Genomic DNA, 27,868 nt, shown 5'->3' on the forward strand with positions numbered 1-27,868 from the left:
TATCTCCTCTTGTCTTGTGACTTATCAACAAGGAGATGTTGAAGCTTATGGGGCAGAAACAAATGGACAGTCCATGGCTAGAGACTGTCTTTTATGACCTTAGAACTTCTGTGAACCGAGGAAGTCAGTTCAAGATGTCGGCTTGAGTATTCAGAAGGGGTCTCTTTTCAATCATCTCCATTGTCATTTTACATGTATGGTGTGGCTGGTCAGTTACCGTCTCTTTCCCCCACAGAACAGCAGGCTTCAGAGGGTGGGAACTGGTCTGTTCCGGCTCCCCACCCCAACCTCCACGCTTAGTATACTGCCTAATACACAAAAGGTAGATCACAAGTATGTGCTGACCAAGCCACTGAAGGAAACAGGTGAGGGAAGGGAGGAAAGAAGGGAGGGAGGGAGGATGGAAGGAAGGCAGACCAGGGCACATTGTTGGACGTCCTCCCGTAACACTTGTAAGAAGGGGAAATCTGATGAACTAGAACACCAAACACTCCTTTAGTTATGCGCTTGTATTTTGTACTGTGGCTCTCTCTCCCTGCAAAAAGACATGTTCAACCCTAAATTCTGGTACTTGTGAACATGACCTTATTGGGAAGTAGGGTCTTTGCAAGTAAAGATGTGGTCATCCAGGGGTCAGTTGGAGTCTGAATTCTATATGACTGGTGTCCTGATAAAAACAGAGGAGACACAGACACACTCAGAGAGAGGCCGAGGGGCGCATCTACAAACCAAGCAACACCAGGGATTGCCAGCAACACTGGAGGCTAGGAAGAGGTCAGGAGGGACTCTCCAGAACCTTTGGAGAGAGCACAGTCCTACTGACACCTAGATGTGGAGCTTCTAGCTCCCAGAACTGTGCAAGAATAAATTTCTGTTGTTTTAAGGTACCAAGTTTGTGATTATGTGTTATGGAAGCCCCAGGAAGCTGGTACATACATGGATCACAAGGTTCATAATTGCCTGCTTGCTGGTCTATTTTCCCTGCAAAAGGCGAAGGCATGACTCGTGCATCTCAGCAACCCCAGGATGAGGACAGAGTGGTGCCCGATGGAGCTGTTGTTTGGTCTCTACTCCCAGAGTTGACAGGAGGAACGGGCTGGTGCTGGCTCCACAGGACCCTCTCAGGCTCTCTCATGTCACTGGTTCTCCTGAGAAACCAGCCCAACAGCAATACCCCTGCCTGGGACCTTAACCAGCAAATTCCTCCTCTGCAGAAAGTGAACTGGAAAAGTGACCCTAAGTAATTGCATCCCAGGGAGGACTGTGAATTTGAAAAACAAACACCCTTCCTTGCTTCCTTTTAGCTAATTCCCCTCTCCCCCCAACCCCCAAACTCCTTAGCTACAGAAAGCCTCGCCACCAACCCACTCCTCTGTCCAATAAAATTCTTCACGTTGACACAGAGCAAAATAGCTCATCAAGGATCAGGTTTGCAGGTGACTGAGCTGCACTGAGAATCGCAGTTCATTTTTAGAAAATAAACTCCAATTAGCAATCTCAGCTGCTTGTTTCATTTCCTGGCTGTTCATTTTTCACTTGTGCTGCTGCTGCTGCTGCCAGCCTCTCTGTGGGGACTTCAGACCTGGAGGCCCTGGGGAAACATGTAGGTGTTGGTTCTTAACCTGTTGAGGGAACTTGCATTCTGCAGGGGTGAGGTCTGAGCATGGACGACACGTGGTTGACACATTGATTTCCTTTCGTGTGTTGTACCAGACACCAGAATACTTCCTTTACAGACTTGTCACATGTGGGCTATTGATCCCATCTTACAGATGAGTAAACTGGGGCTCAAAGAGGTTAAAGATTTTCTGTCTCAGAGAATGTCACTCTTCCCTCCCCCACCCCAGTTGCCCAAGCAGCCTGGACATTCTTCTTAATTCCAAAATCATCAATTACTAACTCTTTTCCTTTTGTCTCCAAATTAGGTTTCAAATCCACATGCTTCCCTCCATCCCCACTGCCCTCACCCTTGTCTAGGTCACTATCATCCAACAAACAATCATTGGTTGCCCAGTGTTCACCCAGCTCTGCTCCAAGCACTGGGGATACATGAAGAAATCAAACTGAGCAAAGATCCCAGCCCTCGAGGAAGCTTTGTTACCTAGATCCCTTACCTGGATCTCCTCTCCTCCCACACAAACCATTATCTACAGGGCAGCTCACTTTCCCCAAATCAAAATGTGATCAGGTCATTTCCTCTTACAATTGCTGTAAAGATTGAGGTCTATCCTTCTCAGTGTGGTTTACAAGTCTCTTTTATGACCCCGCCCTTGCCATCTCCCCATCCCAACTCTCCACCATGTTCTATTTCCCTTCATATGAACTTTTCTGAGTGTATTTCAGAATCTAGGGTCCCGTACTCTTCCCAGTCCCCTTGCTTCCACACATGGAGCTGTCTGTGCCTGGCACATGGTTTGTCTCCTTTACGTCCCATTCATTCTTCAATTTCAGCCTGGACACCACTTCCATGGTTGCCTTCCCTGACCTTCCACCCTGCCCAGGTTCCACTGCAGCTTCTGCTCTGTGATCTCATAGCAGCGGCCTTCCCACATGCTAGCACAGTCATGCTTTATTAGGGCTGTCTTTGTCACTAGATTGTACCTTTGAAGACAAGGATAACATCTGCCCTGCTCATCTTTGAATCCACAAACCAAAGGCAGCCCTCAGTATTTGTTTGTGGAATGAATGCATATTAAAGAAGTGCCAGGTCTCCGTTTCATAGACAGTAAGTGGCAGGAATGGGATTGGAACTTCAAACCCCTTCTCTCAACCACTGTAACGCATGGTGAAGGATGTGATCAGAACACACCATCACTGTCATAAATCTTCCCAATCAAAAGCAGACACTCAGGCTAAGGAGGGGTTTCCCAGGTGGCGCTAGTGGTAAAGAACCCATCTGCCAATACGGGAGACATGAGATTTGAGCTCAATCCCCGGGTCGGGAAGATCCCCTGAAGGAGGGCATGGCAACCCATTCCAGTATTCTTGCCTGAGAATCCCAGGGACAGAGGAGCCTGGCGGGCTGCAGTCCCTGGGGTTGCAAAGAGTTGGACACGACAGCATCAGTCTTTCATCATCTTAGTAGTAGCAGTAGCAATAGGAGTAGTGTTCGTTTCTCAGCTGTGTCCCACTCTTTGCAACCCATGGATTGTAGCCCGCCAGCCTCCTCTGTCCATGGAATTCTCAAGGCAAGCATATTGGAGTGGGTTGCCATTCCCTTCTCCAGGACATCTTCTCGACCCAGGGATCAGACCCAGGTCTCCCCCAGTGCAGGCAGATTCTTTACCATCCAAGCCACCAGGGAAGTCCATTTCATGATCTTAGGTCTTTAGAATGATTAAGCTTCTTCCTGGTTATCAAGGGAATGGCAGAAACACAGAATATCCAAAAGAGGATGAACTTGAGACATTGCCTTGTCTTTCAGGCCCATAAGAATTGAGGTCCAGGGTGGGGAGGTTGTGCTCCTTTGACTTATGCAAAGTAAGAGGCATGTTTTGGCCTGGAACTCCAGGTTTCCTGATACCAGACGTCATGCTTGTATCATGAGCCTAACTAAGTGCTGAGTCATCATGAAGTGGGTCAAAAACCCAAAAAATCTAAGATTGCTCCTATGCTCACAGCTGTGACTGTGGAGGGGGGATCTTTACTTCTTGATGGAAAATTCCTTTGTAAGAAGGAAAGGTGAATACTGACACCACTGGGGTTAGTACAGGAAGCAATGTGGGCCATTTCAAGAAAACCAAGTGGTGTTTTTTTTTTACATAGTGCCTACCTTAGTCATTATTTCCTCTTTTTTTTTTTTTTTTTTCATTGTTCTTTCTATTTGTTTGTTTCATGGCTGCACCATGCAGCATGTGGGATCTTAATTCCCTGACCAGCCATGGAACCCGTGCCCTCTGCAGTGGAAATACAGAGTTTTAAACAATGGACCACCAGAGAATTCCCCAACCAAGTGACTTTTCTCTTAGTCATCCACCAGCAGGGAAGACAGGGAGAAACAGAAAGGAAATCTGACCTACTTGTGGGGCTACTTACGCTCACCTCCACTGGGAGGAAATGGAGAGGTAGGGACTTGCGGGCCAACTGAGTAAGTCTGTCAATTTACTGTGTGCCAGGCACGCTAAGAACATCACATGCCTTGTCCCATTCAATTCTAGCCACCCAATGGGACATACATCCATAATGGTACAACTAGTAGGTGCTGAGCTGGGTCTTGAGTCTGACGTTAAGCCTGGGTTTCATAGACAATGTGCGACATTGACTCTCAGACAACACAACTGTTGGCTGATGGTGACTGGATGACCACCGATCAAATGCTGCCTGGTTTCTAACTGGGTCATCTTCCCTATCCTAGGGGAGGCCCGGACAAAATAAGAATGATGTCCAAGTTCCCTCAGGGAAGCCCTAAGGGGGCTTAGCCCTGAAAATGCCTAAAGATCATGAGAACTAGAAAAAGTACTGACCTACACATTCTAGAAAGTCCTCAATCCATTGAGAACAATGAAAACAACTACTAAGCATCTACTATGTGATTTCCATAGATAACTTCAATCTGTGTCAGGCTGACCTTGAGAGATCATTATAATTTCCATCTTTGTTTTATCTAAAGGACCTTCAAAGATGTCAGGGAATCTGACATCTGACTACAAAGTCAGGGTGGTAGTTAGGGGTAGGATTCAAGCCCAGATCTGCCCTTCACCACCATAGGATGCCAACTTGCCACAGCTCGACCACCAACATGGTTTAAGCTCCAGTGTCCTGAGTTCTGTGTTTTGATTTCATCTGTCAGAAAGAACCTGCCTCCAGTGGGGATCTGAGGGTAAATCAGGCAATCTCAAAACACACTGGAGTTCTGCACCATGCAAATGTAGACTCTCTTGCTCTGCTTTGAATTATTATTATTCATTGTCCTTGGAGAGAAATGAAGGTAGGAGAAGCAATTTAGTGCTAAGCCCGCAGCTGGAGAAAGACATGACTTAGGATAAAATTGATTGGGCAAGGGGGTCACTATCCTTCCTTTCATTTGCATAAATGCAGATTCCTGAGAAGTAAACCTACAGCCACTAACAGCATTTGCTGCCTCTTACCCTGGAGTGAGCTCACCACCACTTAAGTCTCCCTGCATCCTTCATCCCCGAGCTTCTCCCCCGCTGCTCCTTGGTAGAATTAAAATTATAAAGATGGTAAAATTCAGCAACTGTTCCTATGACATCTAAAGATTAAATATCAGCTTTTTTCTCCCAGGAGCAGTGTCCTGCCCAGAGATTCTAAAGCAAGAGATTGAACTGGTTAGAGCTTTCTCAGGAGCTACAAACCAGGCTCGGGAGCCAGACAGTTAAACTACGGCCCTTAAAGTTAACTGCTGTAAGCCTCCCTCTGTTTCATCATCTGTAAAAGAGGGACAAGAATGGAGGCCTCTTCATGAGATTGTGGTGGGCATTCAAAGAGCAGATTCATTTTAAAAACATTTACAATAGAGTAAGATTCATTGGAAGGACTGATGCTGAAGCTGAAGCTCCAATACTTTGGCCACCTGATGTGAAGAACTGACTCATTGGAAAAGATCCTGATGCTGGGAAATATTGAAGGCAGGAGGAGAAGGGGATGACAGAGGATGAGATGGTTGTATGGCATCACTGACTTGATGGACATGAGTTTGAGCAAGCTCTGGGAGTTGGTGATGGACAGGGAAGCTTGGTGTGCTGCAGTCCTTGGGGTAACAGAATCAGACACGACTGAGCGACTGAACGATGACAACATGTTGTAAATATTCTATAAGTGGCAATGAGGGGCTGACACACCCTCATTCAGATGGCTTAGGATTAAGGACCTGGGCTAAGGGTGGGCCTGGGTTCAAATCCCAGTGGCCCATTTTTGAGTTGCATGACACTGGGCAAGTTTGTAACCTGAGGCTGTTTCCTCTCCTGTAAAATGTGGGAAAACTGGAGGAAGGGGAGACAACGGCACCTACCTCAAAGGGCTGCTGTGAGGATGAAGTGAGTGACTATGCCAGGCATGTGGTATGTACAGTCGTCCACTAGGACAGCTATAACGAAATGCCACAGGTTGGGCAGCATAAAAAACAGACACTTTTTTCCTCTGAATTTTGGAAGCTAGAAGCCTGTGATCAAAATGCTGCTGAGTTCAGTTCCTGGCTAGAGCTCCCTTGCTGTCTTGCCTCTTCTGTGCTCATGTGGCTTTTCCTCTGTGCACTTGGTGGGGGAGATGGGGGGAGAGAGAGGGAGAGGGGGAGCACTCTGGGGTCTCTTCCTCTTCTTATAGGGCACAAGGCCTATGGGATTAGGTCCCCATCCTTATGACCTCATTTAACCTTATTTACCTCCCTGAAGACCTTCTCTCCAAGTAATTGCACGGGAGCTAGAACTTTCACATATGAATTTTAGTGGGACACAGTTCAGCCCATAAACGTGCTCAAACATTAACTATTTTGAGCAGTGCACTCAGGGAAGTACCTGAAACTAAAATATTCATGCAAAAGTAGAAAGCTGATTCCATGTTTCTCCTGCATTTCCCCTCTAGCAACCAAAAAGCAGCTGCGGTCACCCCTTCCGGACAAGCTGTGTCCTCCCGCAGCTATGGAGGCTTCAGTCACTATTGATGTGGAATCTGCTTTCTCCTTACTTGAATGTTTTATCATCTTCTTTTCTTCCTCCCTGGCACCAATGAGAGGTAACACCACTCATCCACAGAACTACCTGAAAATCAGTTTTGCTACACTTAGCAGCTGGTGGCTTTGCTAGGGGGCAAAATATTTAACCAGCAGCAGATGGGGCAACTGGGGATTTCCATCTAATACCAGAGGATTTGAGGGCCCCAGAGATCCAGGAATTCCATGAGAATCCTCAAGAGAGAAAATAGAAAAGGATTGTGTTACTTTTCTGTTTTACTGTTTTACTAAGTATAGTAACAGCTACTATTTGTTGAATAGTAATAGCTACTGTTTGTTGATCTACCATGCAGTATCTGCTCAGCAGTATCTGAGAGCTTTACACAGGTCACTTCATTCAACCTTCTCAATAGGCCCATGGCAGTGAATCTCTGGGGGAGCCGGGGAGGGGCTGGGGCGGGAGGCACTGTGCCCCCAGGAGACTTTTGGCAATGTCTGGGGTCATTTTTAGTTTTCAAAACTGGGGTTGGGGGGTGGGGAGAATCCATTACTGGGATCTAGCAGGTAGAGGCCAGGAAAGCTGTTCAACACTCTACAACACACAGGACAGCCCAAACGTCTGACCCCAAATGTCAATAGTGCCAAGGCTGAGAACTCTGCTCTGTAAGATAGCTACTCTTTTAAAAATAATTTTATGAATTTATTTATGGCTATACTGGGTCTTCACTGCTGTGTGTGGGCTTTTCTCTAGTTGCAGGGAGCGAGGACTACCCTTGAGCTTCAGGGCTTGGGTTCTCATTCCTGTGGCTTCTCTCGTTGCTGAGCATGGGCTCTAAGGTGCACAGGCATCTATAGCTGCAGCACGTGGGCTCAGCAGTTGCGGTTCCTGGACTCTAGAGCACAGGCTCAGTAGTTGAGGAGCACAGGCTTAGTTCCTCCATGGCATGTGGGATCTTCTTCCCAGAGCAGGGATCAAACCCATGTCCCTTGCATTGGTAGGCAGATTCTTTACCACTAAGCCACCAGGGTAATTTAATTTCAAGCAGCCATGCAATTAAAAGACACTTACTCCTTGGAAAGAAAGTTATGACCAACCTAGACAGCATATTAAAAAGCAGAGACATTACTTTGTCAACAAAGGTCTGTCTAGTCAAGGCTATAGTTTTTCCAGTAGTCATGTATGGATGTGAGAGTTGGACTATAAAGAAAGCTGAGCACAAAAGAATTGATGCTTTTGAACTGTGGTGTTGGAGAAGACTCTTGAGAGTCCCTTGGACTGCAAGGAGATCCAACCAGTCCATCCTAAAGGAGATCAGTCCTAGGTGTTCATTGGAAGGACTGATGTTGAAACTGAAACTCCAATACTTTGGCCACCTGATGGGAAGAGTTGACTCATTGGAAAAGACCCTGATGCTGGGAAAGATTGAGGGCAGGAGGAGAAGGGGACAACAGAGGATGAGATGGTTGGATGGCATCACCGACTTAATGGACATGGGTTTGGGTGGAGTCTGTGAGTTGGTGATGGACAGGGAGGCCTGGCGTGCTGCGGTTCATGGGGTCACAAAGAGTCAGACACGACTGAGCAACTGAACTGACTGAAGCCACCAGGGAAGCTCTAACATAGCTACTCATTGTTTCTTCTTTACAAGCAAGGACACTGATTACCAGAGGAATGAAACAATCAGCTCAAATCACAGGAGGCAGGGTCTGAACCCAAGTCTTATGGATTTCAGAGCCTCTCTCTCCACCAAGTCCTATAAACAATCATGCATATTCATCAAACACCTTGCTCCTTGAAAAAAAAGCTATGACAAACCTAGATAGTGTATTAAAAAGCAAAGGCATCTCCTTGCCAACAAAAGTCCACATAGTCAAAGCTATGGTTTTTCCAGTAGTCACGAGCAGATGTGAGAGTTGGACCATAAAGAAGGCTGAGCACTGAAGAACTGATTCTTTTGAATTGTGCTGGAGAAGACTCTTGAGAGTCCCTTGGACAGCAAGGAGATCAAACCAGTCAATCGTAAACGAAATCAACTCTGAATATTCAATGGAAGGACCGAAGCTAAAGCTGCAATACTTTGGCCACCTGATTCAAAGAACTGACTCATTGGAAAAGACCTCGATGCTGGGAAAGATTGAAGGCAAGAGGAGAATAGGGTGGCAGAGGATGAGATGGTTGGATGGCATAACCGACTCAATGGACAAGAATTTGAGCAAACATCAGGAGCTAGTAAAGGACAGGGAAGCCAGGTGTGCTGCAGTCCACGGGGTCACAAAGAGTCAGACACAACTGCGTGACTGAACAACAACAACAACAAATGCATCAACATAACATTCTGTCTTCATTCAAGCCATTGGTGTTTCTGAGACTGTGGGACCGTGGGTGGACACCACCCATTGCTGTAGACAAGCTGACTGAAACAACTCCGCAGTGTACTGACACTAGGAACCAGCTCACATTTGATCCCAAGTCATCTTTGAACTCTCAGAACAGATATTCTTCACAAAAGAAACAGATTCATGAATTTCCCAACTGTTTTCTCCCCCAGCTGCAGCTAATATAGGTATTTCCAGCTATAGATTATATTGAATCTTTGGGACTGAAAAAAAAGGAAATCAGCTTCAGGTGCTGAGCTAAAGAAAGAGGGGTTTTAAAAGAAGGAGAATGATTTGCCCTAACTCTCCATATTCACCCTCACGCTTGGGATCAAAAAGTAATTGCCAGTTGTTGTCATGTTAAGAGAGAGGTAACTGTGTAGGTCAAACTTTCTGATTTCTTATTCAGGGAAATTTTCCACTCCCCAACTCTCATCAAAAAGCCCAAATCTAAAAAAGCTGTGCTGCCAAAAGGGGCTCAGAAAACACAAATGATTTTCTTGAAAGACTCTTTTGTCCATCAGAAAGCAAGCCACTGGATCAGACTAATTATTTCCCAACAAAGACATGAGATTTCTTTTTGCATCTGCTCGCTTTTGCTATCAAAGGAACATTTTTTTAAAAATGTATCCTGGACAAGGAAGATCAAAAAAGAGGCACGTGTCTGAAGCAAATAATATTTTTTCACATTATTTCCAGTTGAATTTGCTTAAATCTGTCATATTTTACTCCTTGTCATTATTTGAAATCTTCACCATGAGTTACAGCTCATGAGGGACAGGAAGGCACTCCCGTGAATGATGCTGGGTAGCAGAGGATGAAAAAAGACAAAGATAGGCCCATGGTGACTGATGAATAAAGGGAATAAGGAAGAGGTGACTGTTTTATCTCAATAACATTATTGATATCTTTGTCTGTATTAGAGGCATAGAGAGACTATATATGTGAACTGGATAGGGGTTATTACAAAGGAAAAGCAATATTTGGATTAAAATGGGTTTATGAGTTATATCAAATGAGCATCTCTTGCCTCGGGACTACCCAAAGAGACCTGTGTACATGCATACACCTCACCTTTCCCCTAGCATACACGAGCAGTGAGGATCAGCCGTGGGAAAGGGAGAAGTGCCCTTTTAGAGAGGGTGATGCAAAAATGAAAGTAACTGTAGTGAAAGCCAAGGTTGATTGAGCTATGTGTGCCAGATACTGTTCCAAGTTCTTTGTATCAGTTCACTCTAATAGCCTTTAGGAAGTGAGCATTAGCATTATTTTCATTTTACAGATGGAAAAATTGAGGCACAACTGGAGGTTGAAACGTCGTAGTTAAAAGCTGCAGGCTTTTACAAGTGCAGGCTGGCTCAGTTCAGATTCTGATTCAGCATTTTGCTAGCTTTGTGATCTTGACCAAACGGAGGGTCAAGTTACCTTGCTGAGTCTAGTTTCCTCGTTAGTAAAATAGAGATGATGACGGTGGTGGTAGTAGTGATGATGATGATGATGGTGACGAGATGATGATGGTGGTGGTGACCATCAATTCAGCTCAGTCACTCCGTCGTGTCTGACTCTTTGTGAACCCGTGGACTGCAGCACGCCAGGCATCCCTATCCATCACCAACTCCTGGAGCTTGCTCAAACTCACGTCCATCGAGTCAGTGATGATGATGATGGTACCTAGCTTATTGTCAATGGGATAGTTTTAAGGATGAAATGAGATAGTCCAAGTAAAGTACTTAGCATCCTGCCTCACAAAAAGTACCTGTCAGTAAATATGAACTCTTCATGATTCATATTTCAGAATTGATGGTGAATTCATTATTTTAATTCCCAAGCAGATGTAGACTCAGTCTGGCCCCATGGAAAGATCTTTACATTTAAGCAGATCTAACTTCTAATGCCTGCTCAGCTCCTGTGTGACCCAGGGCAACTAAGTTGATCTCTCTGAGCCTCAGATATTGGTGTGTGAAATAGAGTCTAGTCCAGTGGTGGCCATGTGTAATTTATATTCATTGTTTAGTGAATAAAAGGCATCTTTCTTTTTTAAGCTGAAGTATAGTTTACAATGTTGTGTTAGCTTCTGGTACACAGCAAAGTGATGCAGTTATAATATATATATAGACATGAATATTCTTATTCATATTCTTTTCCATTACAGTTTATTACAGCACCTTTCTTTTTATTTCAAAACCGCAAGACTCTCCTTCCCTTTCTCTGTCAGTCTCTGCCATCCCTCAGCCTCTCCCAGCCCTGATCCAACCCTGAACAAGTTCTGGTAGGAGCCTGGAATTCAGCCTGGAGTCCTGGGTCTGACTTTGCCACAACCCCCTAGATGCCTGTTGACCTTCCAGAGCAGTCCTATTTTCCTGTCATACTCCATTCCCCCAGGGGAATCAGGGTCTCCCTGTATTGTTGAGTCTATGATCAAGCTTGATCTTAACAGCCCTCTGACCATGGGAGGCTAGACCCTGCCCATTCATTCATGTCCCTGAGCTGTTAGCCAAAGTCCTACATGGAGTCCAGGATGCAAGTCACCACCCACAAGATGCTTCAGAGGCAAATAAACATGAGTTTAAATTCTGGCTATGACTGATTAAGACACTCCACCTCTCCAAGTCTCAGCTTCCTTACTTGTGAAATGGATATCAGTTCATTTCAGTTCAGTCGCTCAGTCGTGTCCAACTCTTTGAGACCCCATGAACCGCAGCACGCCAGGCCTCGCTGTCCATCACCAACACACAGACTCCACCCAAACCCATGTCCATTGAGTCGGTGATGCCATCCAACCATCTCATCCTCTGTCGTCCCCTTCTCCTCCTGCCTCCAATCTTTCCCAGCATCAGGGTCTTTTCCAATGAGTCAGCTCTTTGCATCAGGTGGCCAAAGTATTGGAGTTTCAGTTTCAACATCAGTCCTTCCAATGAACACCTAGGACTGATCTCCTTTAAGATGGACTGGTTGGATCTCCTTGCAGTCCTAGGGACTCTCAAGAATCTTCTCCAACACCACAGGTCAAAAGCATCAATTCTTTGGTGCTCAGCTTTCTTTATAGTCCAACTCTCACATCCATACATGACCACTGGAAAAACCATAGCCTTGACTAGACAGACCTTTGTTGGCAAAGTAATGTCTCTGCTTTTTAATATGCTGTCTAGGTTGGTCATAACTTTCCTTCCAAGGAGTAAGCATCTTTTAATTTCATGGCTGCAATCACCATCTGCAGTGATTTTGGAACCCCCCAAAATAAAGTCAGCCACTGGTTCCACTGTTTCCCCATCTATCTGCCATGAAGTGATGGGACCGGATGCCATGATCTTTGTTTTCTGAATGTTGAGCTTTAAGCCAACTTTTTCACTCTCCTCTTTCACTTTTATCAAGAGGCTCTTTATTTCCTCTTCACTTTCTGCCATAAGGGTGGTGTCGTCTGCATATCTGAGGTGATTGATATTTCTCCTGGCAATCTTGATTCTAGCTTGTGTTTCTTCCAGCCCAGTGTTTCTCATTATGTACTCTGCATATAAGTTAAATAAGCAGGGTGACAATATACAGCCTTGACGTACTCCTTTTCCTATTTGGAACCAGTCTGTTGTTTCATGTCCAGTTCTAACTGTTGCTTCCTGACATGCATACAGATTTCTCAAGAGGCTGGTCAGGTGGTCTGGTATTCCCATCTCTTTAAGAATTTTCCAGTTTATTGTGATCCACACAGTCAAAGGCTCTGACATAGTCAATAAAGCAGAAATAGATGTTTTTCTAGAACCCTCTTGCTTTTTCAATGATCCAGCAGATGTTAGCAATTTGATCTCTGGTTCCTCTGAAATGGAAATAACAAGCCCTATAATGTATGGGGCTGTTGAGAGGATTAAACATAACACTGTATACAGAGCATTTAGGATAGTATCTGGTTCATGGTAAACTGTCAATAAAAATTAATCACTTCCTGGGGACACTTTTAATAATCTCAACCCTCACATCCCCACTCAGATCAAGCCCCTTCAATGTCATCTGCAGCAGATACAGCCCAAGTTGGCCATAGGCCAAGTTAACTCCCCCAGCCCAGGTCCTTTATACTCCTGACATTCTTCCTTTCTTTCAATCCCCCTCAGAGGTTCTTGTATAACCTAATAAAGCCTCCACATTTTACATCACAATGTCACTCAGCCTCTTGAGGTTTCCTCTAGACTGTGTGCTTTAAAGACTGCTTGGTACTTTCCAGGTACCAAACCATTGCCCAATATTATTAGGAAGACAGGCAGGCCTGGGGTGAAAGATGCCCTCAGACCAAGTCAACACCACATCATTCCTCTCAAATCAATGGTTCTCTAGTGAGACCCTGACTCCTCACAACTCTTTGGGTTGCAAATGACAGAAACTTGACTCAATATAGCTTAAGTAAAAAAGTAAGTTAATTGGCTTACATTAAAGGTCCAGGGGGCTTCCCAGGTGGCACTAGTGATGAAGAACCTGCTTGTCAATGCAGGAGACAAGGGCTCAATCCCTGGGTCAGGAAGACACCCTGGAGAAGGAAATGGCAACCCACTCTAGTATTCTTGCCTGGAGAATCCCCATGGACAGAGGAGCCTGGTGGACTACAGTCCATAGGATCAGAAAGAATTGGCCACAACTGAAGTGACTTAGCACACACACAAAGGGCCAGAGGGCAGTCTGGCTTTGAGCAAGACTTGATCCAGAGTCCAGGAGAGAGCATCAAACATCTGCCTCTATCTCTCAACTCTTTCTTTCTTATTGGCTTTATTTTGAGACAAGCCCTTCCCTTTTCACAGTAAAGATGGCAGCTCCAGGTGACACCCCTACCAGCTTAACATCCCAGTGAAAAGAGAACCCCTTTTGTCTGCACACAGCAAAGCCAATCTACTGACACTGGGTTGTGGTGAAGGAAAGTGTAGCATTTATTACAAGGCCAACAAAGAGTACAGACAACAAATGCTCAAAAGAACCAAACTTTCCAACAGATTTCAGGGAAAGGTTTTTGAAGACAAGAGTGCATGATCAGCTTATGGATAGTCTTCTGATTTGTTGATGATAAGGTAATAGGGAGTCAACATCATCAGCCTCACGTTCCAACCAGTCTGGGGTCTACGGGCTTGTGGGCAGCAAGCAGTTAACTTCTTCCACCTGGTGGGGGTTTCAGTATTTGCAAAACAGCTCAAGGATATGGTTCAGAATATTATCTGTAGCCCTTGAGGAGAAGTTAAAGGTCTTTGACTTTGTTTAATGGCTAACCTATTATTATTTTGTCTTGCTTGGCTGTTTTCCTTTCTTGCTGCATTTTCTACTTCTCTGATTAAATTTTCCATTTGAGGAAGGTCTAGGAAGCTGAAGTTCTTCTACAAACAAGAGACAGGTTGAGGACGTGGTAGGGAAGAGGCTCTGGCGAGGGAAGGCCCCCTAGGGTCCTGCTCAGTTACAACATGGTCAGCCCTTACCCAATCACTGTGGCCAGGGAGATAGTACATTTCGATTGATCAGATCTGCATTGTATGTCCACCCCCGGCACTGAGGGGAGAATCACGCCCCCTCAGAACGCCTGGACTGAGTGAGGAACGGGCAATTCCCCAAGGGACAAGCTGAGGCTCTGATTAGAAGAAAGGAGATTGCTGAGCAAAAGCAAAGATGCACAAACTGGCTGGGAGTGATAACAACCTGATAAGACACTCCAAGCCCAGAGTCAGATTTGGTTCAACTCCGCTCAAGGCATGGTCCTGTGGATCAATCAGAGGTGAAACTTATGACTTCAGACTTCACTTGGCATCATTCTCCTCACCAGCACAGTTCCCTTCTTCCTTCAGCTGTCAGTCTTTCACCCCCGCAACACACACCTTGCTGATGCTAATCCTCCAACCTACTGTTGATATCTTGTGAGTTAATTTCCACAGATGGGTGTCTGTGTTTAAGAGCACGCCTTATTGTCATTGAAATAGCAGGATGCTAAAACCTTTATAAATTGATATGCCAGACAAGAGGGAGGCAAAAATGAGTGCTAAGTTTCCTTGCATAATACTCTGTGGGATGTGTTTTTCCCCCTAAGAATATTTTAGCATTAATTAAGATAAACAATGATATATGCTGAAAGACAATTGAATCTGTTCTTGGTTAAAAATGTCCTCGTTGGGTAAAAATAGTACCCAAATTATAGCATATAAAGATGCAGGGGGGAAAAATACTGTAAACCTATAACATGATTAAAATAGAAATGCAAACTGGTAATGATGAGGCCTGTAAGAGATCTGGGGGAGGAAGAGAAAGATGGGGAAGAAGCAAGGCATGTCATCAGGCTTAATTTATCCACCTCCCTCTGGGATTCTCTTAACTGTGCTGCTCTTTAATAATAATCACCATTTATCATGGTATGGTTAACATATGTTTTCAATGAAAGTGGCGGTGTTAGTACCAGTTTCTAAGTGGGGAATCTGAGCTTTAGAGAGTTTAAGTCAAGGTCACACAGGTGTAAAATGGCAGAACCAGGCTTTGAACCAGGTTAACCTGACTTCCCAAACGCTTCCCAGCTCTCTATGCTTCCTGACTGTACCCATGCTCCCCTCTTTGAGAGTCCCCCATATCACCTAACTAGCTCATCTCTTCAGAGTAGAGTACAAATAAAGCTAATAGTTCACACAGGTCACATTTATGATGTGCTAGGTCTTTCCTGGTGGCTCAGACACTGAAGAATCCCCTGCAATGCGGGAGACCTGGGCTCGATCCCTGGGATGGGAAGATCCCCAGAGAAAGGAATTGGAACCCTCTTCAGAATTCTTGCCTGGAGAATTCCATGGACAGGGGAGCCTGGTGGGTACTCTCCATGGGGTCACAAAGAGTCAGACACAATTGAGTGACTAAGCACAGGCCCTGTTCTAAGCTTTTCATATGTATTGGCTTATTTAATAGTCACAGCAATATTGAGCAATCATTGCTTTCATTAGCCCCATTTACAGATTGATATTGTTAAGTCGTGTCTAATTCTTTGCGATCCCATGGACTGCACCACACCAAGCTTCCCTGTCCTTCGTTATCTCCCGGAATTTGCTCAAATTCATGTTCATTGAGTTAACGATGCTATCTACATCTCACCCTCTGTCACCTCCTTCTCCTCCTACCCTCAGTCTTTCCCAGCATCGAGGTCTTTTCCAATGAGTTGGATTTTTGCATCAGGTGGCCAAAGTATTGCAGCTTCAGCTTCAGTCCTTCCAGTGAATATTGAGAGTTGATTTCCTTTACGATTGACTGGTTTGATCTCCTTAGTGCCCAAGGGACTCTCAAGAGTCTTCTCCAGAACCACAGTTCGAAAGCAGCAACTCTTTGCCGCTCAGCCTTTTTACGGTCCAGCTCTCACATCCATACCTGACTTCTGGAGAAACCATAGCTTGGACTAGACAGACCTTTGTCAGCAAAATGATGTCTCTGCTTTTGAATACACTACCTAGGTTTGTGATAGCTTTCCTTCCAAGGAGCAAGTGTCTTTTAATTTCATGGCTGCAGTCACCATCCATAGTGATTTTGGAGCCCAAGAAAATAACCTGATTTGCCATGATGTGAGGGGACCAGATGTCATGATCTTTGTTTTTTGAATGTTGAGTTTTAAGTCAGCTTTTTCACTGTCCTCTTTCACCTTCATCAAGAGGCTCTTTAGTTCCTTTTTCACTTTCTGCTGTTAGAGTGGTATTGTTGTAGCCACGTGTTCCGGGAAAAAAACTCACTCAGAAGGACAATGCAGATAGTGGAGTGCAGTTTATTATACTGAAGGGCCCAAGGCAGAGTCTTCTCTTAGTCAAGGACCCTGACCAGTTTTTGTGAAACCTTATATACTCTAAGTGTATGTGCCCAAACCCACCTCCCCAAATTCCCTGAAACTAGTCTGAACAAAGGAAAAGAAGGATACAATCAAAGTTAACTCATGATTCCTATGCCTTAAGCTTAGGTAGTTAACAGTGGACAATTATCAATAGGCCTGTGGTCATACCCCAACAAGCATAATAGAATTCATGATTGCATTCAGTTACACAGACAATTAGGGTATTCTTTTAGGTGATGGAGAGTCTATGTACGAGCCCTGGGGATCTTCCATCCGGGGGTCTGGTTTTCCAGCTGGTATGTCCTTTCCCTAGATACTGGGCATATAGCTCAAAGTCCACAGTCCGGCCCAAGATGGAGTCCTGCGTTCAAGATGGAGTCTGTTCTGTCTGTTTCCCCCTTCAGTATCATCTGCATATCTGAGGTTGTTGATACTTCTCCCAGCAGTGTTGATTCCAGCTTGTGGTTCATTCAGCCGAACATTTTGCTTGATGGTCTCTACGTATAAGTTAAATAAGCAGGGTAACCATACACAGCCTTGACAGAATCCCTTCCCAGTTTGGAACCAGTCAGTTTTTCCAAGTAAGGCTCTAACTGTTGCTTCTTGATCTACAAACAGGTTTCTCAGGAGACGGGTAAGTTGGCCTGGTATTCCCTTCTCTTTAAGAGCTTTCCACAGTTTGTTGTGATTCACACAGTCAAATGCTTTAGCATAGCCAATGGAGCAGAAGTATATGTTTTTCTGGAATTCCTTTGCTTTCTCTATGATCCAGCAAATGTTGGCAATTTGATCTCTGTTTCTAAATCCAGCTTGTACTCTGGAAATTCTTGGTTCACATCCTACTGAAGCCTAGCTTGAAGGATTTTGAGCATAATCTTGCTACCATATGAAATGAGCACAATTGTACAGTAGTTTGAACATTCTTTGGCATTGCTCTTCTTTGGGATTGGAATGAAAACTGACCTTTTCCAGTCCTGTGGCCACTGCTGAGTATTCCAAATTTGCTGGCATACTGAGTTCAGCACTTTCACAGCATCATTTTTTTTGGATTTTAAATAGTTCAGCTGGAACTCCCTCACCTCCACTTGCTTTGTTTGTAGTAGTGCTTCCTAATGCTTTCACAATTTTATAGACTGTTGTTGTTCAGCCACTCATTCATGTCTGACTCTTCGTGACCCCACAGACTGCAGCATGCCAGGTTTCCCTGTCCTTCACCATCTCCCAGAGTTTGCTGAAACTCATGTCCATTGAGTCAGTGATGCCATTCAACCATCCGGGGAAAATTAAATAGCTTGACCATGTCAGACAGTGGTGGGAGCAGGAATTCAAGGCAGTGACCTGGCCTCAGAGTCCATGCTCTTTACTGCTGTGTTGTGGGGTTCTTCCTTTTCTTTGGGGAGCCATTTGTGATCCATGGTGTCATTTTCCCCAGAGTTTCTGTAGAGATGACTATTTACACATCTATTTGGGTATAGCCTTGCATTTCAGGAAGGGATAATTTTGTCTTTGTCTAATAGCTACTTGGTAAGTTTGATAACTCCTTGAGAGTCAAGAGCTCCTAGGACTCCTCCCATCTCTCACAATGTTTCTGGTTAATGCTTTGCCCATGATAAGGGTTCAGGAGCATTTGATAAGGAGGCTGATGGAGGCTAGTTAATTTTTCTCCTTCCATAGCTGCCATCTGCATGCTGAGAGCCAAGAGATCATTATCCTCCATTGGATCTTTGTGCCAAGAGAGACTGGGCAAGGATGATGGATGGCTTTCCACAAATCCACCTGCAATTGGAGGAATAACTCAAAGCTGTGTCTGGGTTTCTTCTTAGATGCAAATTTATTCATTCATCCATTGTCTCACCTATTCACTCACTCACTTATTCAACCCTCTCTTCCCTCATTTTCTCACATATTTGTGCATTCTCCCAACAGTTACTGAGAAGCTGCATTGGGCCAGATGGTCTGCTTGGCCCTTGGGAATAAAATGATGCACACAATCCCATCTCTCCTCACCCAGATGGACAGAGGACTGATGAAAGAGTGGCTCCCAGCTTAGCCAGGGCATAAGGAAAACAGTCCTATTATCTATTAATTTCTGCAGCCTCCAAGCCCTGCAAACTCAAAGCAGCTGCAAGAAATGGAAGGCCCATCTCGTATCTTTGACTTTGCTCCTGGTTGGAAGGTCAATTCTCAGCACACCTGATGCATGGGGTCCATAGCCCTTACTGCGAAGTTCTGGTTGTAAGATAGCAGGCTGAAAATCTGTCCTCTCCTCTCCATCAGTTTTGGACATCATGAATCAAATCTGCATTTGCTTTTCTTTCTAACAAGAGGATGGTGTGTGATCTTTTTCCTGGCTAGCCTGGGCTTCTCCCAGCAAAGTTCTTTTTGTCTCCACAATGACAACAGCTTGATTGGATTCTGAGAGTTATATTACTTTCCTTTCAATCATTTATCATGTGCCTACTGCGTGTCGATAAATCTACATATGTTATCTTTAAGATGGGTGCTGTTATTGCCTGCTTAAAAGTGGGGAAACCCATGAGCCTTGTAAAAAACAATTTAAACAATTTAGATAAGTATAAGGAAATTCAATAACTGAAAATGTTACTTTTATTTATCTTGAATTTTCTTATATGTATCTGTTCTGAGTTGGTGATTATGTTTTCACAGCTCACTCTCTCATATAATTTATGTATATAATATATATATAATGTAACATAAATGGAATTATCACAAATGCTTTTTATTGTGCACACTTTTTAACATTTCTCTGTGTATAATATGTATTGTTTCTTATAATTAGAGATACATAATATGCCTTAATGTTTGTAGAGCATTAATCAATGTGTGTGTGTGTGTGTGTGTGTGTGTGTGTGAGAGAGAGAGAGAGCCCACTTAGTCACTGAGTCATGTCCAACTCTTTGCAACCCCATGACTCCTTAGCCCACCGGACTCCTTTGTCATAGGATTCTCCAGGCAAGAGAACTGGAGTGGGTAGCTATTCCCTTTTCCAGGGTGATCTTCCCCACCCAGGGATCGAACCCTGGTCTCCTACAGGGTTGAAGGTGGATTCTTTACCATCTAAACCACCAGGGAAGCCCATGAAGCAATATAGAAATGTGTAAGTAGGACATGAAAGTTCTCTTGAAATTCTTCCCACCCTTCCAAGCAACCAGCACTAGTTTGGTAAGAGCTCCTGGCTTCAGGCAGGCTTTTCCATCATCATTAGGACAAATTAGCCAGCCAGAGAGGAATATTTTCAGCAGTTATAATGAACTCTTCTCTTTTCCCTTTCTTCCCCTTCCATCTTTTATTTTCTCCCCAGGTAAACAATGTCAGGAAGCAAGGTATATCTTTTCCTACCTTTGTCCATGTTCATCTAAATGTATGCAAACATTTGATTTATCAAAAGAGATTTTTGTGACATATTTTCTATATCTTGCTTGCATCATGAACTAGAAAACACAATTCAGTGCTTGCATTCTAATAAATTAATAGGTTTACTGCCATTTCATTTTAACAGTTGCATAATGGTCCATGGTTTAGGACATTTTCACATATTGTCTTTTCCCCAGCCTGACGTTTTACCATTAGAAAGCATCAGGCTCAGAACTTGTGGGTGTCCCCCTTCCCCAGGCTAATCTGGAGATGGAGGAGAGCAAGATTTGGGAACTCTGTTTCTTTTCTGTCCCCCTCAAGTCTTTGCTTCTGACATTCAAAAGACTCTCCTTGTTCTTTTTGCCGTCCTATTCTTTCTCCTGACAGAGTGAACATAGAAGGGCTTGGCTAGGACTTCCTTGGTATTCCAGTGGCCAAGGTTCCCTGCTCACAATGCATGCAGCTGGGTTTCATCCCTGATTAGGGAACTAGATCCCACGTGCTCCAGCTCAGAGTCCAGCTAAAACATCCTGCACACCGCAACCAAGACCCAGCACAGCCAAATTAATTAATTAATTTTTTTTTTTTTTTAAAAAGAAGGGCATGGCTGAGGGGGCTAAAAAAAACAAAGGCAAAGAGAGTGGGGAAGCAAGTGAGGGAAAAACATGTTTCTGTTTCAAAAACATTCTTCTCCCCACAATTACAATACTTGAATGCCCCTTTGCAGCTTGCAAAAACCTTTCTATCTTGTATTTGAAATGTGCACTCACTTGGATGTTCCCTCTTGCTTCATCAGTCAGGACCCAACCTAGGTGTCACTTCACCAGAAAGCCTTTGCAGGTCTTCAGGGCAGGCTCGGGCACCCTGGCTTCCCCCACTACCATCCAAGGCAGTGTCTTGAGAAACACCTGTGTGAAATTGATATGATTTGGGGGATGTATCATTTTCATTTCAAAAAGTTTCAAATTTTACAAAAAGAGAAACAACAATACAATGAATATCCATATAACCCATCACTGAGAAACACTCCAGGGATAAATGAACACTCAAAGGATAACTTTTAAGAGTGAAAACTAACTAAACACTCTAAGGATAACTTACTTTTTAAAATGTTAGAGTGATAACACTAACTTATTTAAAAAAAAAAAAAAAAACCTCTTATAAATTCTAGCTGATTTTAGAAACTCACAACATACCACTTTCCAGAATCCACATCCATGTCGTGTAAAATCCCTGCCATTGAAGAAACTTGTCAAGGAAACATCAGAGTCGGGGAAGAATTACAGCAGGAAAAGTAGATTTCATTCAGGAATGTTGCAACAGAGAGAAAAAGATCTCAGTGTCGATCTGACCTCAGTTCTGAATCCAGCTTGAGCAGGTGGGGATTTGCAGTCAAGGAGCAGGGTGGGCGTCAGTGGATGGAAAGTGACTAAGAGAAAACACTAGGGGTAAGGATGAATTTCTGGCTAAGACAATTTGACAGACTCCTTGCCAAAGACAGGTCAGGGTGATCAGACATCACCCGGAGGTTGGGGTGAAGAATGAGGAATTTGATCATATATCGAGGGTGATCAGGTAATGGGGATGGGAGGTTTCCTTCTAAACCAATCTAAGTAGGTAGGATTCTTGATAAAATAGGGCAATGAAAAGGTGAACGCTGAATCAGCCCAAGGTCAGCGCTTAGTTGAGAAGAAGGTTCAGAGGAGCCTGACTGAAGTTTGGTCAAGTAGAGAGTCTTTGTCAACTTCAGATCATGTTTTGGAAGGTGAAATAGTATGGGTACCACTGCATCTATCTAGTCCCTCTTCTTTTTTTTTCCTTATTAAACTTGTTATGTTGTACTAGAGTATGGCCGATTAACAATGTTGTGATAGTTTCAGGTGGTCCAGTCCCTCTTCTTGCAACATCTCCCACTTTTCATTTAAGATCAACCTTCCCTTGACTTTTAGCCCAAGAGATCCAAGCAGAGCTTCACCTTTTGTGGTGGTAGGGAAACATTTGGCTTAGTTCCAAATAAAGAGCATCACATGACTTCTCCAAAGTCAGTGGAACTCAAGAAGATTTTTGCTGAGAATGCTGGGACAGAGTTAGGCTCTCTACCACACTGAAGTTGAAACTTTGAGGATATAAGCTGAGCATTTCTGCAGTCCTTTCACCATTAGGAGGAGCAAGGCTGTGGAAGTGGAGTTAACACAGAAGAAAGCAGAATTAGCAAGACGCTGAGTCCTGATGAAACCACTGGAGTCCCTAGGTCCAGCAGTGCCTAAAACTAGCTCAGTTACATAAGCCAACAAATGTCCTGTTTTGCTTGAGCCAGTTTGAGCTGAGTTTTCTATTTCTTGCTCCTGGCAAGTTTTGATACCCATAAATCAAGAAGGCAAAGAAGCTGTTAACCAGTAATCAGAGGGGGCAGTCTAAACACTCACTGGCAACACACATCCCACACCAATGATTGGTGTTATTCCAGGACACAGTCATTTCAGGGGTTGGCTCTGGGGTCCTAGAATCAGATGGATATAAACGGCAGAGCAGAGACCACCCAACTCCCAGTCCCTTACATGTTCTCCATGCCCCACTTCAAAGTCATCTTTGTAGGTCCAAGGTGGAAATGCATTCCTCACAAGGAAGATTGCAAAGCAGTAACGTTCCCTCTCTCCTTGACCATGACAAAGGCACCTCTCCCGGTCAATAATCCTTTCTCACCTTCTTCAGTCTCTATTTAACTGGATTTCCTAGCAAGTCCTGAACCAGGCTCCACCCACACACCTGCGGAGCCAGGAAAGAATGGAGTCTGCCATGCACCCTGCTATCTGGCTTCCTTGCTGTCATCACACGCAGCAATTAAGGTAGAATTTCCCATGATCGCTGAATTCTAATCACCCTCCACAGTGGCATCTAGGCTGTTCATTATCTGACAAGAGGGAAGTAACTGACTATTTGGTGTCTGATTTTGGCTGCAAACTGCAGGTCGTTTTGGCTGGCGTGTTATAGCAGAGCACGGAGGACGAGGGGAAAACCTTTCATCACCTTCAGAAATGACAGCCAAGCCAAGCTCTAATTTCCCTCCTCGAAACAGGGCAGTCGAGTGCATCCATAGGACACGGGCTATGCGCCTCCAGGGACACAGGTCTGAGGAAGGAAAGCCAGTCTGGGACCTGACTTGGCATTTCTGACATCCAGAGAAAGTGCAATGGCTCCAGGCTGTCACCTGCTGTACATCTTCATCTCTTTCTGGTAAATAGGAGGTGAAGGAGCAGCTACTCCTTCATGACCGCCCAGGTGAAGGAGTAACTACTGTTTCTAAGCTGAGCAAGAAGAGCAAGTCAGTGCAGAGACTAGAACTAAATCTACATCTAGACCTTGACTGTGACCTAGTCCTTGTCCTTGACCTAGACCTTAACCTAGACCTTTAACTACTCCTAGAACCAGAACTGTGCTGTCTGACCATTGGTCAAGATGGACAAAGGGCCATGGGAACACTGGAGCCAAGGTCATCTTAAGTATCATCTTGGTGACCTCATTGTATTTCATGCAACTGTTCTGGCTTCAGCCTTGTAGCATTGCTGAATCTTTATAAGGAAACCGTCTGGAAAGCTTTTCCTGTAGAGTAGTTAGAAAGTGATATTAGTCAGGGCTGACCACAGATTACCATTTTTAAGAGCATTCTGCACTTATATGTCTTTTCTCTATAACATAAAGCAGAACATTTTATTTTAAAGTTAAATATAATCCTCCACAAATTTTCTTAACTATAGATCATATGCAGTGGAAGGCAATATGCAAAGAAACATTCTATTTGGTAATTTTCTGACTGGTCCTTAAATCTTATCAACCTCTCTTGGTCTCAGCCAGCTCATACTAGTCACTTGTCAAAAACATCTTAATGTTTAATATAGCAACAAGTTTTATAAGTGCTAACACATTATACAGATGTAAAATTAAAATAGCCACCTGACGCCTCCCTCAGTCCTGCTGCACATGGAATTTTCTAGGAGCAGCCTCCTCAAATATTTGCATCTCTAATCACATGGAAGCTGGGCTCCTCGTGATGCCTTTAGATCCCCACCCAACTAGATACACAACCATGAGATCACACTTAAAAGTGTGGCATCACAAAATCCATGCTTCTCAGAATGTTACTACCGAACACTACATTGAAACCACCATCATAAAGTTTTTAAAATAGACACAAAGCAGTTTTTCCTTCTAGCTCTTATCAGAGGAGGGCTGAGATGGGGGTCATGAAAGATGGGAATGGATCACTTCAGCCAGCTGAGTTCTGTTGGGTCAGAGGAAGAGAGACTCGGGTTATGTACAGGATGGAAAGTACTACAATGGTCATAGGATGTGGGATAAGAAGCTGCACATGAGTGGAGTTCTCAACATGGGTCCCTGTCCTCCCAGCAAAGGGATGTGTGCGGAGTTTCCTCCATAAAGGGTAGGGTTGCCCAGCGATGTTCAGTGGAGTGGCCTTCCCTCTGTCTCACAAGCATGTGGGTGAGATGCCATCACTGAAATCACCATTTGGCTCTCCCCTCCACGTGTTCCTGTCACTTCTAACTCTTCTCATACTCTAATGGCAACTAGACTTTATAACATTTATTTAAGGAAGGGGTTACAGAAAAGCAGAGAGAAGACTAAACTTTAAATGGCTCATATTTTGAGGCTCAAAATTTGGGCTTCTGAGCTTTAGAGGTGCACCTCGAAAGAAAATCAGGGTGTAGAAAAATTAAGCTGGGACAGAGAAAAGTTCCCATCCCCCTATGGGAAGCATTTACTGAGGCTGGGGAGAGGAAAATGTTAAAAAGCCAAGGGCAGGGAAAGAGAGGAAAGTCGTTTGGAATCTGGGATGAAGAGATCACACACACCTGCAGAGAACTGCCCACCGAGAGTGGGAGACCCCCACTACCCGCTCAAAAGTATCCTGGAACAAGGACTCTCATGACCAAACCTGGGAACTGCCTGGGAGCCCCGCTGGGTCACACCTGAGCATTGAGTCTCTGCTGTCCTTTCCAGTGAGTTAAGTTAGCACCGAGGATGCTTGGGAAACAGAAAACAAGTTAGGGATGCTTTCCTGCAAAGGGATGGTTCTCAAACTTTACCATGCATCAGAAGACCTGTTCACACACAGATGTCCGGGAGCCGCTTCCAGAATTTCTGACTCAGTATGTCTGGAGTGTGGCCCAAGCGTTGCATTTCTAGCAAGTTCCCAAGGGCTGCTGATGCTGTTCCTCCCAGGGACTCCACTTGGAGATCCACTCCTCTAAATAGACCGTTAAAAAAAAACAGCTCATCTCTGAAGCCACCCCGCGAAGTGGGCTTCTGCCCTTCCCCACAAAAGCAGACCTTTCTACCTCCAGCTCCCGTGGGAGAAAAACTGGAGTTCAGAGAGGTGAAGTAAGTTGAGCAAGGCCACACAGCACAACAGAGGTGGAGGCAGAAGTGAAATCCAGGTCTTCCGGGGGTCCATCCAGTTCTCCATCCTTCCATAGTGGGGCTGGCATTAGACCTCCAATCTTTGCTGCCAGATACGGTGGTCTGCAGGCATGCAGGTCCCAGCAGAAGTCCTGCTCCAGGCAGCTGGAACCCCAGTTTCTGGAAGCAGTGGTCAGCCCCGAGCACACGGGGTATTATGGATGCTGGGCAGAGGCTATTTCACATGAGTGTGGACTGTTCTTCTAGGGGATTGCAGACCCCTGCTGCTCCCGTTCTTTGAGTTATGTGTTACAGCTCTCCAGGGACAGATTTATCTTGGTTTTACTCACTTCTGGAGCATCAGCTTTGCCCACTTAGTACATTTAGCTTTATATGTCATTATCACATGCTCCGTCCTTCTAGTGCAGACAGTTTAGCCCTTTTTTGCTTTAATTTCTCTCTTGGTATTCCTACCAGGGGACAAAAGGGAAGAAAAATGGTCCCTGGAATAGCGAGAAAGAAGACTGGATCTCAGCATGGTGGAAGGAGTGCTCAGAGCAAACCCCTTGTGTGGGCAGAGGCTCCCCTCCTTTTTCATCATTTTTGCAGGAGGTGGTATGGTGAGAGGAAAAGAGCAAAGGCTTCACGGCCAATCCCACTATCTATCAACTTGTGAGCTGACACGGTAACATTTATAGCACTAAGCACTAATGCTTATTTAACACTCTGCCAAGCACCTCATTATTACATTCAAATCTACTTCTTTCTCTTGGTACTGGGGGGACTCAAACCCGAGACTGTTCCTATTTCACATCCCAGACTCTCAAGCTCTCCAGAGAGCCCACACCTATCACTGGGGAAACACTGGCATGCCTTGGGTTCATCTCTGGAATTTGGTCCAGTGCCTGCCATCTCCACTCACCCCTTGTCACACTCATCTTCTATCCTCAGCATCCAAGAAGGTCAGTCCCCACACCTGCCCACAGAGAACTGTACTCAGACCTTGGTTATCTTCCCAGAGTGGTCCCCAGACCCTGGGCTGGTGGGGGGTGGGTTGTGCATAGAGATGTCTCTGGAGCCACAGTGGAGTAGAGAGGAAGCCAAGTGTGAGTCCAAGGCTGCCCCTCTTCTCCTGCTCCCAAAACACACACCTGCCCCCATGAGGAGGGCTCCACATTTACCTGTTGGGATTCAAGAAGATTAAAGGCAAAGTTGGAAACTACTGCCTTCCTAATTTCCAGATAGGAAATAGGGAACTCTCACCCATCTCTATCGTCAGACACGACTGAAGTGACTTAGCAGCAGCAGTATCCATCACTACAGCCAGGATCCCCTGAGGATCTTGGGCTGACTTATGGACTGCAGAACTTAATGTCTGGTCAAGAGAATTTTGGGAAGTCCTGCTAATACATGGCGTCTGCTATGGCATAAGTGGCAGAGAATATTCCAGCCCAAGTCTGACTCAACAAATGAGATCTTAACAGAGTGAGACCAGCTCCCTTCTCACTTCCTATCGACTTCCAACACATCACCCTGGATTCTGACATCCATATGACAAGGCGAGAATGACCGGAAAAGGTTACAAAAGGTTACAAGGTTACAAAAGGCTAAGTCTGATTTTCAATTTTCTCACTAAGCTTTTCCCTTTTCCAACTGGGCCATGATGAGATGCCCTGAATGTCCAGACATTACACCAAAAATCCTACTCATATGCTCTTCTCATGTCCCGATCCGTTCCATTGTGGATGGAAGGGCAGGAGAAGGGGAGGACGAAAGTGGAAGGCATCTTTTGCTTCTGTTTGAAGCTCCTTTTCCTCTCAGTGTGGGATCGGCAGAGCTGCCAATCAAATGATACCACCTCTATCAACTGGGCAGGTACACAAGAAAGCCCATCAGAGTCTCCCGTCTTAGTCCTCAGTCTTGATGGAGGTGGTCAGGACACTGTGGTCATCCTTGATGCAACCCAAAAGACAAATCATAAATCTCTGTTGTCAAGGTTCCCAGAGGGATCCTGACTCCTGATGTCTCTAAGAATTGTTGATTTATCTGCTTCCCTGAGTCCTTCTCGTAAGTAACCTTTACCTATTATTCATTTTGGAGTTGATTTCATGATACAAGTGGATAAAACTGGCTTTAAGCAAACCTCTCTCCAGACAGAGCTTGCTCAGCTCCATAAACTGAATACCAAAGATGTAGTTGTGTGCATCCTGGGCCAAAGAAAGCTATCTGACTTGAGAAAATATCAAGTATTAGGAAAAAAAGCAAATCTT

The sequence above is a fragment of the Dama dama genome, chromosome 10 (assembly GCF_033118175.1).
Source record: "Dama dama isolate Ldn47 chromosome 10, ASM3311817v1, whole genome shotgun sequence".
Taxonomy (NCBI): domain Eukaryota; kingdom Metazoa; phylum Chordata; class Mammalia; order Artiodactyla; family Cervidae; genus Dama; species Dama dama.